Raw genomic sequence first — 12,350 nt, 5'->3', positions numbered from 1 at the left:
TCATTGTGTTTCCACCGAGTAGGTTTACAGCCTCCTGGTAAAAGAAGCTAAATGTTTGGGCCGTAATTCATCATGGGGATAGAGATTTTGTAGGTGAATTTTTTTTTCGTGCATTTTTTTTAATATGAGTGTGTGTTTAGTGCTGAGCAAAGCCCAAACACTTTGTCCATACAGACCGATGTTAAAAAAACAAAACAAAACCTCTAACTGCTTGTTCTATAAATGGTATTCAGAGTTGGGTGCCATTTATAGAATAGCATTTGGTGCCGGGATCCACGTCCAATTTTGGATGCGAGGATTTATGCCAACTGGTAACCTGGTGTAAATTCTTGTGCCTAAATTAGATGCAGATCTCCCTTATTCTGTAACACTGTGCACAAATTCTAGGAAATCTCATGATCTGCCCATGCCCCTCCCACGGCCAGGCACCCTTTTTGGATCTGCTCATAAGATTTACGCGTGGATCTACTACTACTTATCCTTTCTATAGCGCTACACAGCACCTAAAGATGACACACGTTAATGCCAGTTAGTGCCAATAATTGATTAGCGCCCATTAGCAATAATTGGCTTATCATTAAATTGCACGTGCAAATTGGGTGCATGCCTATTTTTATGCATGCAATTTTGAGTGCCATATATAGAATTAGGATGTATATTTAGTATTTAGGAAATGAAGAGGCTTAGTTTTACATGAGGCTTCTTTCACAAGTAGGGATGGTATTTCCATTATTGTGGGATTGTAAACAAAATTAAGGGTATGTTTTGAATGTTTCACTTTTGTAGTATTTTTTGGCCAGTTCTAAGCTAATGAAAGGTCACTGGCTTTCTATTGTATTTAGTGTGTGTGTGGACATATATACTCAATTTGTTTAGGGCTACGCAAATTAGTCCTGGCATCCCGAAGCTAGTCAGGTTTTCTGAATATCTACGGTAAATATGTATGAGGGATTTCTATATAATTGCCCTCTATTTATAGATCTCATAGTAAAACTTAAATAACTTTCACAGTTTTAAAGAAGAAAAGAAATGCATTGAAGGGAGTAGAGTTCATTGTGTGTCAGTTAAATAATGTAACATAACTAATTTTATATACCTTGTCAAACCTAAAGGAGGGGGGGGGGGGGGGGGGTAACCCACACATTGTCACAGGTTGTTACAACCCTGGCCACCTTTCTGGGCCATGCTGGTCTTTATCTGCCATCATGTACTGTGGTACTATGTAAAACATGGTTTTATTCCAGTTGTATTACCATGGTTTTGTGTGGGGGAGGGGGGATATTTGTATTTTTATTGAAAATGTCTTAGCATCTGCTCCACTGTTCTGAACCAATGCATTTATCCTTCCTACCAGCAGGTGGAGGTAGAGAAAACTAAATTCTGCCAGTGATAGCAGAGGTGCCCCATGGAACAATCTAGGTTTTTCTCTACCTTCAGCAGGTGGTAAAGGTTGTGCTGATTGTGCACCTGTCCCTGGCCTAGCTCCCTGTTCTGCTGGCCGTAGCCACACAGCATGGTCGATAGAGGCTGACCGAATTTAGGTTTTGGTTACAGTGCTGAAATTGCCCAAAATCCCTTTTCTGCCAGTTTTGGTTTCGGCAAAAGGCTGCAGCCATGGTTTTGGTTCGTTTCGGCCAAACTGGCTGTGTGTTTTTGGTGAAAGCTGAAAATTTGTGGTGTTCTGTTTGCCTGCCTCCCCCCTCCCCTCCAAACAGGCGTTGCCTTCCCCCTTCCTCCCCGCCCACTTGTAGATGCCCCCATTGGGTCTATTTACCATTCCTGATCCCCAGTCACTCCTGTCTATGCTGGCTCTGTGCTCAAAATGGCTGCCATGACCTCTTTTGGCAATCTCACAAGACTGCCGCAAGGGGTCACAGCAGCGATTTTGAGAGTAGAGCTGACATGGGCAAGAGCAACTGGGGATCACTCCTGCCCTTATTACACTAGATCACAAGGGGATTGTAAGGTAGTCTGAGGGTGGGGGGGAAAGGGAGACTACTCTTTACATTCTTTTTTTTTTTTGTGTGTGTGTGTGTGTAATGTGATTGCAAGTAATAAAGTTATGATCTTGCATAGTAGTTTAAATGGTAGAGTGCTCATAAAAATACTTTTGATACAAAAGTTTAGCAGTACTTTTAGTTTGTAAATTTGTGAGATAAGCTCCTTGGGAATTATCCTCTCTGTGGATAATGATATCAGCTGTCACTTCGAGGTGGCACAGTCAGCCATTGCAAAAGCATTGTGACTTTTAGTTTCAGTTTTCATTAGCTGAGGTTCATGTGTGCAGAGGCTGTTTTGCTTGGAGGTAGAATATGGTCTTTTATTATTTAAATTATTATATATTCTGGCTTGGATACCATTTGGGCGATTCTAAAGAATTTCCAGGCTCTGTTGGGTATGATAAAGATGCAGAGTTTTAATCAAACTTGTGGCGTGCAGAAGCTAGATTCTATGAGAGAGTAACCTGCAGTGATTGTTCTCAAGCACAAGTACTGGTCAGCTTATAGTGTTAGTAAGGAAAGCGAAGATACTTACCTGTAGCAGGTATTCTCCGAGGACAGCAGGCTGATCTCACATGTGGGTCGATGTCCGCGGCAGCCCAGGAATCGGCAAAAAATTTTGCGAGCAAATATAAAATCTAGGTCTTTCCAGAGAGTTCTGTCGCGCGGGCAGTGCGAACGACTTCCTGCCTGCCTGCCGTGCGAGTGTGCCTCTTCAGTTTAATCAAAAAGCATATAAACAAGAAAACAACAATAACAACAACTCCAAAGGGGAGGAGGGCAGGTTTGTGAGAACAATCAGCCTGCTGTCCTCAGAGAATACCTGCTACAGGTAAGTATCTTCGCTTTCTCCGAGGACAAGCAGGCTGCTTGTTCTCACATGTTGTGGGGTATCCATAGCAACCAGGCTCACTCAAAACAATGAACATTGGTCAATTGGGCCTCGCAACGGCGAGGACATAACATAGATTGACCTGAAACCAAAATCAACTAACTGAGAGTGCAGCCTGGAACAGAATCAAAATGGGTCTAGGGGGGTGGAGTTGGATTCTAAACCACAAACAGATTCTGTAGCACTGCCTGCCCAAACCGACTGTCGCATCGGGTATCCTGCTGAAAGCAGTAGTGAGATGTGAATGTGTGGACTGATGACCATGTTGCAGCCTTGCAAATCTCTTCAATAGAAGCTGACTTCAAGTGGGCCACTGACGCGGCCATGGCTTTAACATTATGAGCCGTGACATGACCCTGTAGAGTCAGCCCAGCTTGGACATAAGTGAAGGAAATGCAACCTGCTAGCCAATTGGAGATAGTGCGTTTTCCGATGGCGACTCCCCTCCTGTTGGGATCGAAAGACACAAACAACTAGGTGGACTGTCTGAAGGGCTGTGTCCGCTCCACGTAAAAGGCCAATGCTGTCTTGCAATCCAAGGTATGCAAACTGCTTTCGTCAGGGCGGGTATGAGGATGGGGAAAGAATGTTGGCAAGACAATCGACTGGTTCAGATGGAACTCCGACACCACCTTAGGCAGGAACTTAGGGTGCGTGCGGAGGACTACTCTGTTATGATGGAACTTGATATAAGGTGCATGCACCACCAAGGCCTGAAGCTCACTGACCCTACGAGCTAAAGTAACAGCCACCAAGAAAATGACCTTCCAAGTCAAATACTTCAGATGGCAAGAATTCAGTGGCTCAAAAGGAGCTTTCATCAGCTGGGTGAGAACGACATTGAGATCCCATGACACTGGTGGAGGTTTGACCGGGGGCTTTGACAAAAGCAAACCTCTCATGAAGCGAACAACTAAAGGCTGTCCAGAGATAGGCTTACCTTCTACACTGCGATGATAAGCACTAATCGCACTAAGGTGAACTCTTATAGAGTTGGTCTTGAGACCAGACTCTGACAAGTGTAGAAGGTATTCAAGCAGGGTTTGTGTAGGACAAGAAAGAAGATCTAGGGCCTTGCTGTCACACTAGACAGCAAACCTCCTCCATTTGAAAGAGTAACACCTCTTGGTGGAATCTTTTCTGGAAGCAAGCAAGACTCGAGAGACACCCTTTGAAATACCCAAGGATGCGAATTCTAAGCTCTCAACATCCAGGCCGTGAGAGCTAGAGACTGGAGGTTGGGATGTAGAAGTGACCCCTCGTTTTGGGTGATGAGGGATGGAAAACATTCCAATCTCCACGGTTCCTTGGAGGAAAACTCCAGAAGAAGAGGGAACCAAATCTAATGCGGCCAGAAGGGAGCTATCAGAATCATGGTTCCGCAGTCTTGTTTGAGTTTCAGCAAAGTCTTCCCTATTAGAGGTATGGGAGGATATGCATACAGAAGGCCTGTTCCCCAATGCAGGAAAAAGGCATCTGACGCTAGTCTGTCGTGGGCCTGAAGCCTGGAACAGAACTGAGGGACCTTGTGATTGATCTGAGTGGCAAAAAGATCAATCGAGGGGGTGCCCCACGCTCGGAAGATCTTGTGGACTACACCCATGTTCAGTGACCACTCGTGAGGTTGCATTACCCTGCTCAGTCTGTCGGCCAGACTGTTGTTTACGCCTCCCAGATAAGTGGCTTGGAGAAACATGCCGTGACGGCATGCCCAAAGCCACATCTGGACGGCTTCCTGACACAGAGGGCGAGATCCGGTGCCCCCCTGCTTGTTGGTGTAATACATAACAACCTGATTGTCTGTCTGAATCAATATGGCTTGGTTGGACAGCCGGTCTCTGAAAGCCTTTAGAGCGTTCCAGATCGCTCGCAATTCCAGGAGATTGATCTGAAGACCTTTTTCCTGAAAGGACCAAGCTCCTTGAGTGTGAAGTCCATCTACATGAGCTCCCCACCCCAGGAGGGTTGCATCCATCGTCGGCACTTTTTGTGGCTGAGGAATTTGGAATGGACGTCCCAAGATCAAATTGGATCGAATTGTTCACCACTGCAAGGAATTCCGAAATTCAGTGGACAGTTGGATCATATTCTCTAGACTCCCCGCAGTTTGAAACCACTGGGAAGCTAGGGTCCATTGAACTGATCTCATGTGTAAGCGTGCCATGGGAGGCCATGTGTCCCAGAAGTCTCAACATTTGCCAAGCCATGATCTGTTGAGATGCTTGAACCATGGACACTAGGGACAGGAGGTTGTCTGCCCTCGCCTCGGGAAGATAAGCTAAAGCTGTCTTTGTGTTCAAAAGTGCTCCAATGAATTCCAATTTTTGAACTGGGGTGAGATGAGACTTGGAGTAATTGATCACGAGCCCCAGTAGTTCTAGCACCTGAATAGTCATTCGCACAGACTGTAGAGCGCCTGCCTCTGAGGTGCTCTTCACCAGCCAATCGTCGAGATAAGGAAACACATGCACTCCCAGTCTGTGTAGCGACGCTGCGACTACAGCCAGGCACTTTGTGAACAACCTGGGCGCAGACGCCAGACCAAAGGGCAGTACACAGTACTGAAAGTGCTGTGTTCCTAGCTGAAATCAAAGATACCTCCTGTGAGCTGTAAGTATCGAGATATGTGTGTAAGCATCCTTTAAGTCCAGAGAGCATAGCCAATCGTTCTCTTGAATCATGGGAAGAAGGGTGCCCAGGGAAACCATCCTGAACTTTTCTCGAACCAGATATTTGTTCAGGCCCCTTAGGTCTAGGATGGGACGCATCCCCCCCCTGTTTTGCACAAGGAAGTACCTGGAATAGAATCCCAGCCCTTCTTCCCCTGTTGAAATGGGTTCTACCGCACTGGCCTTTAGAAGGGTGGAGAGTTCCTCTACAAGTACCTGCCTGTGATGGGAGCTGTAAGAATGAGCTCCTGGTGGGCAATTTGGAAGTTTGGATTCCAGATTGAGGGTGTATCCTAACCGAACTACATGAACCCACCTGTTGGAGGTTGAGAGAGGCCACCTTTGGTGCAAAAACATCAACCTCCCCCCTACTGGCAAGTCGTCCGGTACGGACACTTTTTCAGAGGCTATGCTGAACTGGAGCCAGTCAAAAGCTCGTCCCTTGCTTTTGCTGGGGAGCAGAGTGGGCCTTAGATGCATGCTGTTGACGAGAACGAACATGCTGGGGCTGATCCTAGGCAGGCTGCCAAGAAGCAGGAGTGTACCTACGCCTAGAGTAGGAATAGGGAGTACTTCTCTTCCCTCCAGAATACCTCCTAGATGAAGAGGCTGAAGCAGAAGGTGCCCGGTGGGAGAGAGAATCCATAGCATCATTATGCTTCTTGATCTGATCAATGAGATCCTCTACTTTTTCACCAAAAAGATTATCCCCCTGGCAAGGAACATCCACCATTCGCTGCTGGATAGAATGATCCAGGTCAGAGACACGCAGCCATGAGAGTCTGCGCATCACTATATCCTGAGCAGCGATCCTGGATGCTACATCAAAAGTGTCAAACGTACCCCTGGCCAGGAACTTTCGACATGCCTTCTGCTGCCTGACCACCTGGCAAAAAGGCTCGGCCAGCTCCGTAGGGAGTGCATCCTCCAAGCCCGACAGTTGCTGTATCGAGTCCCGCAAGTGCACGCTCTTGAAGAGCTGGTAAGACTGGATCTTGGCGGCAAGCATAGCGGCCTGATACGTCCCTCTCCCAAAAGAGTCAAGAGTCCTAGCTTCTCTGCCTGGGGGTGCCAAAGCTAGTACGCCTAGCTTTCTTGAGAGTGGAATCCACCACCATGGAATTGTGGGATAATTGGGACCTCATCAATCCAGGTTCACCGTGGATCCGATATTGGGATTCAGCTTTCTTGGGAACCACAGGGTCAGACAGAGGGGCAGACCATTTTTGTATAAGGACTTCCACCAATACATTGTGCAAAGGGACTGTCACAGCCTCTAGGTGGAGAAGAATAATCTAGGACCTCGAGCATCTCAGTCCTGGGCTCATCCTCAACCTCCACAGGGAAGGGAATGGCTGTAGCCATTTCCCGGACAAAGGAGGAAAAAGACAGACTCTCGGGTAGAGAGAGTCTTCTTTCCAGCGGAGGGGAAGGATTAGAGGGAATTCCAAAGAACTCATCAGAAGAGAAGTACCTGGGATCTTCCTCTGATTCCCATGAGCACTCCTGCTCAGTGTCTGATACAACCTGTGTCAAGGTACTCCCGACACTGGACCTGCCTTGACACCGAGGAACAATGTCCTCTGTGGCAATGTCGAGAAGTTGACGCCTGATCCGACTGCGGCGAAGCTCTCTCTACCGATATCGAAGGGGAGTTGACTTGGGTGGCAGTCGATGCCGCAGGCGGCATCGCAGTCGGAAACCTCACCACAGGAGAAGGGCCAAACACCGCTGCAGCAGATGGTACAGTAGGCGCAAGCACCTTCGACACCGAAGCTGATTGTCGCAGTAAGCCTTCCAGAAGTTCTGGAAACAAGGTCCGGATACGCTCGTCGAGAGCCATCATTGGAGAAGGCTGCTGGGCCGGTGGAACAGGTGGTGTCAGAATCCGTGGAGGGGCGGGAGCAGGTACCGGGCTGCCAGGAGACCAACGCATTGGCACTTCCTGTATCGAGGGGGAGCGGTCCTCTCGGCACTGACGCTTCTCGGGTTCCGACTCTCTCGACGCCCCGGAGCTCCCAGTACCATGCATCGAAGGCGAACTTTTCGTTACCGATGAGGAGGACGTGGAATCCTTGCGTCTCCTCAGGGCCGGGTCCGACGAAGGTTGGTCGCCGGGGGGCCTGCATAACAGGAGGCCTTGAGGCACGTAGAGACCCACTTGACGCCTCACTGCTCCCAGCGCAAGTTGGTCTCTCAGCAGCCATTATCTCTCTCCTTGAAGTCGATGCTCCTGTCGATGCCGCCGACCTTGAAACCGAAGTCAATGTCGACGTCGAAGGACCTGACCAGGCCCAAAAAGCTTCTCTCGTTGGGCCTCTCGAGACACTTGGGTCCATTTCTTCATACGAAGACACAGACTACAAGCGGCTGGGCTATGGTCGGGGCCAAGGCACTGGATACACCAGGCGTGGGTATCTGTACCTGAGATGGTCCGGTTGCACCGAGTACAACGTTTGAAGCCACTGGGTGTCTTCGATGACATGGAAGGAAAAATGGCTTCGGTGAAATCAAACGACGTGATTGTGCCAAGAAAGAAAAAGCACAAAAAAAGGGAAAAACCTGACCGCGCGGCCAAAAGGCCGGCCGCGTCGAAAAAGAAAGGAAACTTTAATAGGGAAAAAGTAAAAGAAAGCACGGGAACTACTTATAAATACTTTTTAAAAAAAATACAGATCAAACAATAAAACAAGCGAAAGCCGATCTCGAAAATCACTGAAGTTCTTCCTGGGCCTGAGAGGAGCGATCAGAAAAAACGAACCACACCTCACCACGGAGAAAAAGAACTGAAGAGGCATGCTCGCGCGGTGGGCGGGAAGTCATTCGCGCATGCATGGTTCATGCTGCCTGTGCAACGGAATTCTCTGGAAAGACTTTGATTTTATTTTGCTTGCAAAATTTTTTGCTGATTCGTGGGCCGCCGCAGACGTCGACCCACATGTGAGAACAAGCAGCCTGCTTGTGCTCGGAGAATAGTACAATGAAATGAAGTTTATGTATTAGAAAATAATTTGAGATTGTAATTTTTCAGAGCATATAGTTCTGACTTTCAGTAATGTAATGGGCTCTTTTTAGTCTAGATTGTGCATCAGGCTGGTTTAATGTCCACAGTGTAGATAGTGTCTGAACTCCTTTAGTTTATTTTAGTATGAATCTATATCATGCTTGTCCTTAATCCCTAAATGAAAAAACGAGAAACATCTCAGTGCTGCTTTTATGCACAGTTTGGGTAAGCATATAAAAGCATATAAAGCTGGTAATCATAATTTTAAGGTCCTGTCTCAAATGATATTTAACTACATCTGCATTGACTTGGGAACATGCCAGACTTGTTGAGAAGTCCTTGTTAAAATTGTTCTCCCAGCTATCAGGCTGTGCTTTTGTAGTACCTGAGACTGGAGGGTAATAATCTCCTGTGGGTTTAGCAGAGGGCTGCCGATTTTAAGCTCCGAGAATCCCTAGTTGGCCTCATCAGTTCACATTTAAACAAGCAAACGTTTTAGTTTTTGATTTTGGCCAAAAGTGTTTAGACAGTTTCGGTAGCAGTTTTCTGTTTCTTACAAAACTGAAAAAAGCAGATTCGGTCAGCCTTTAGTGGTAGAGCCTAACGACAGCTCTCAGGTCACTGTCTCAGGACCGTACCTGGTTGAGTTTGGAGCTTGGCTCCGAAGCCCCCGGTCGTACTTCTTAGTACCACTGTTTGAAACTTTGGCTTAGTCCTGCGGGACCTTGTCTGAGGAGTGCAGGTCTCTATCCTCCTAGCCATCTTGCCAGTTCACCCTGTTTGGGTGTGCTCCCCCTGCATAAGTACATAAGTAATGCCACACTGGGAAAAGACCAAGGGTCCATCGAGCCCAGCATCCTGTCCTCGACAGCGGCCAATCCAGGCCAAGGGCAACTGGCGAGCTTCCCAAGTTTTCCAAAAGTGCTTGCTTTGACAGCACATATACAAAAAAAAAATCAATTGGCTTGGCTACCTTTATGTCCTTTGTCAGGTGCTAATGCTATGGTAAAGAACTAACCAGGGAATTTTTGTCTAGGCGCACCCAAAGAGAGCCTGGGATGACAAGAGATGTGAGAGCCCTGGGCCAAGGTAGACCAGGGCAGTCAGACAGACCTGCGCACGTCTGTTATGTTTATGTTTATTACACTACTGCAAAAGGTTGCAAAGGTCCACAATAAAATAAAACTATAAAAACAGACAAGAACTCCATAATGTATAGGACAGAACATTCATACGAGAAGAAATACACAAGCAGATAGCCAACTGCACAAGTGACCAGGGGCCAGCAACCCACACTTAAGTACGAGGAGGTGAAAAACTGAAAGCAAGAGAAAAAAAGTGAAAATTTAAGTCTTTAAAGTGAGAGAAGGACGGTTCAGAACACAATACCGAGGGAAGGGTATTTCAAAGTTTAGGTGCAAGAAAGTAAAACACAGTCTTGTGGTAGGGCATGCTGGCAGCACATGCTGCGAGGCCTTCAGAGCCAGCAGCTGAGCAGGAATAATTGATTATTTTTATAGTGGTAAATGTGGACTCATTCTGTCTGTTTTCTCTCAGTGAGCATTTAACATATACCCCCTCCCCCCTTTCAACGCCAATGGATACATTTCTTCCTCACACAATGTTCCTGCCGAGCCATATTGGCAGTTAGAATCCTGTCTGCTGTCTCAATTCACGCAGCCTGGGAGGATAAATCCCTAGTCATATGTTGGGCTTTTTCATTCCTGTCAAAGTTGCCATGTCCACAGTTTTCTCACAAAATTGGGTGAGTTTTTGCCACCTGCTATGGGAATTTTTCAGCAGTCGTGGGATCTGACCTGGGTCTGTATTCTGGTGCGGGAATCAATCCCTCTCTCCCTGGAGGGCTGATGTTCTCGACGTTCTGGGTTTTCTGCAGCAGGTCCTGGAAAAAGGGCTGGCCTTGAGCTCCCTGAGGGTCCAGGTGGTTGCATTGTCCAGATTTCGGGAGAAGGTGGAGGGCATCTCTTTGGCTTTGTGTAGAGATGTAGCTCGGTTTCTGAAGGGGGTGACACATCTGCACCCCTCTTGTCCTTCTTTTCCTTCTTGGGACCTCAGTCTGGTCCTCCAGGTGCTGTCCAAGGCTCCATTTGAGCCTGTGCACTTGGCTTCCATCAAGAATCTTACCCTCAAGATGGTATTTTGATGGCCATCACTTTTGCTAGGAGGGTTTCAAAGTTGCAGGTTCTGTCGTGTCAGGATCCCTATCTCTGATTCTCGGAGGATTCTGTGTCCTTGTACATGGTACGATCCTATCCTCCACAGGTGGTATCTTCTGTTTCATGTGAATCAGGAGGTTTGTTTGCCCTCCTTTGTGGTGCAGGGATCGTCGCTGGAGGATCGAGGCTTCACAAGCTGGATGTCCGGAGGATGCTGCTCAGGTACCTCAAGGAGACCAATGAGTTTCGTCTCTCCGACCACCTCTTTGTACTTTCTAGGGCCCCTGGAAGGGCCAGGTGGCCTTGAAGGCCTCCATTGAGAGATGGATTAAGGTAGCTATTGAGTCCGTTTACAGAGGCAAGAATCGTCTGGTGCTTTAGGGGCTCAGTCTATTAGGGCGCAGACAGTATCCCCTGAGGAAATCTTCAGGGTGGGCGATTTTATCGTTGCTTCATTCCTTTGCTAAGCACTACAGATTGGACATGCTGGCCAGAGGCCACTTGGACTTTGTCAGAACTGTCATTTGAGGGGTGGGTGAGGGCTTGTCTTTCTCAGCCCAATAGATCTGCTTCAGTACATCTCATTGCTTCATTTCTTCCCATTTCTTCACTCTGCTTGGACACTGTAGAAAATTCACAGCAAGATAAAAAGTAAAAAAATAAGGTACAGCGGTTTTCTTTATAATAAGTACAAAAAGTATAAGTGAAACCAGAAAGAATAGATACCCCAGAAAAAAAAATAAAGTATTAAATTTTAACTGCCAGACCCTTGACCATTCTTCTAAGGTTCGGAGATCCCTTCTCATCGTTTCTACTCCCTCCAGGTTATCCACTGTATTGGCTGTTTTTGTGTCATCCGCAAAAAGACACGCCTTTCTTTCCAACCCTTCAGCAATATCTCCCACAGATATATTAAACAGGATAGGCCCCAGCACCGACCCCTGAGGAACTCCACTGCTCACCTTCCTTTCCTTCAAGCGGATTCCATTTACCACCACCCTCTACCAGCTGTCGGTCAACCAGTTTCCTATCCAATTCACCACATTTGGTCCTAATTTCAACCCTTTCAGCTTATTCATGAGTCTTCTGTGGGGGACCGTATCAAAGGCTTTGCTGAAGTCCAAGTAGATTACATCTAGCGCACATCCTTCATCCAATTCTTTGGTCACCCAGTCAAAGAACTCAGTAAGATTCATTTGGCAGGATTTTCCTTTGGTAAAACCATGTTGCCTCGGTCCTGTAACCTGTCTGCTTCTAGAAAGTTAACTATCCTTTCTTTCAGCAGTGACTCATTATTTTTCCTACCACCGTTGTGAGACTTACCGGTCTAATGTTTCCCACTTCTTCCCTGTCTCCACTTTTGTGAAGATGGACCACATCCGCTCGTCTCTAATCCCGCCGAACCTCTCCCTTCTCTAAAGATCTATTAAATAAATCTTTAAGAGGTCCTGCCAGAACCTTTCTGAGCTACCTTAGTATCCTGGAATGTATCCCATCCGGCCCCATAGCTTTGTCCTTCTTCAGATTCTTCAGCTGTTTATAAACTTTTTCTTCCGTAAATGGCGCAGTATCCACTCTGTTCCCAGATGTTCCTTCAGCAGCCGACCG

The 12,350-nt window shown here is 47.1% G+C and overlaps 1 protein-coding gene across 1 annotated transcript in view; it reads left to right on the top strand.

The window, feature by feature from the left end:
* The window catches only part of LOC115462959 (5'-AMP-activated protein kinase catalytic subunit alpha-1-like), a 60,159-nt gene that overhangs the window by 45,315 nt on the left and 2,494 nt on the right, over positions 1-12,350 (top strand).

The sequence above is a fragment of the Microcaecilia unicolor genome, chromosome 2 (assembly GCF_901765095.1).
Source record: "Microcaecilia unicolor chromosome 2, aMicUni1.1, whole genome shotgun sequence".
Classification (NCBI taxonomy): domain Eukaryota; kingdom Metazoa; phylum Chordata; class Amphibia; order Gymnophiona; family Siphonopidae; genus Microcaecilia; species Microcaecilia unicolor.
The sequence above is the reverse complement of the archived record's forward strand: the minus strand, read 5'-3'. Positions and strand labels throughout refer to the sequence as shown.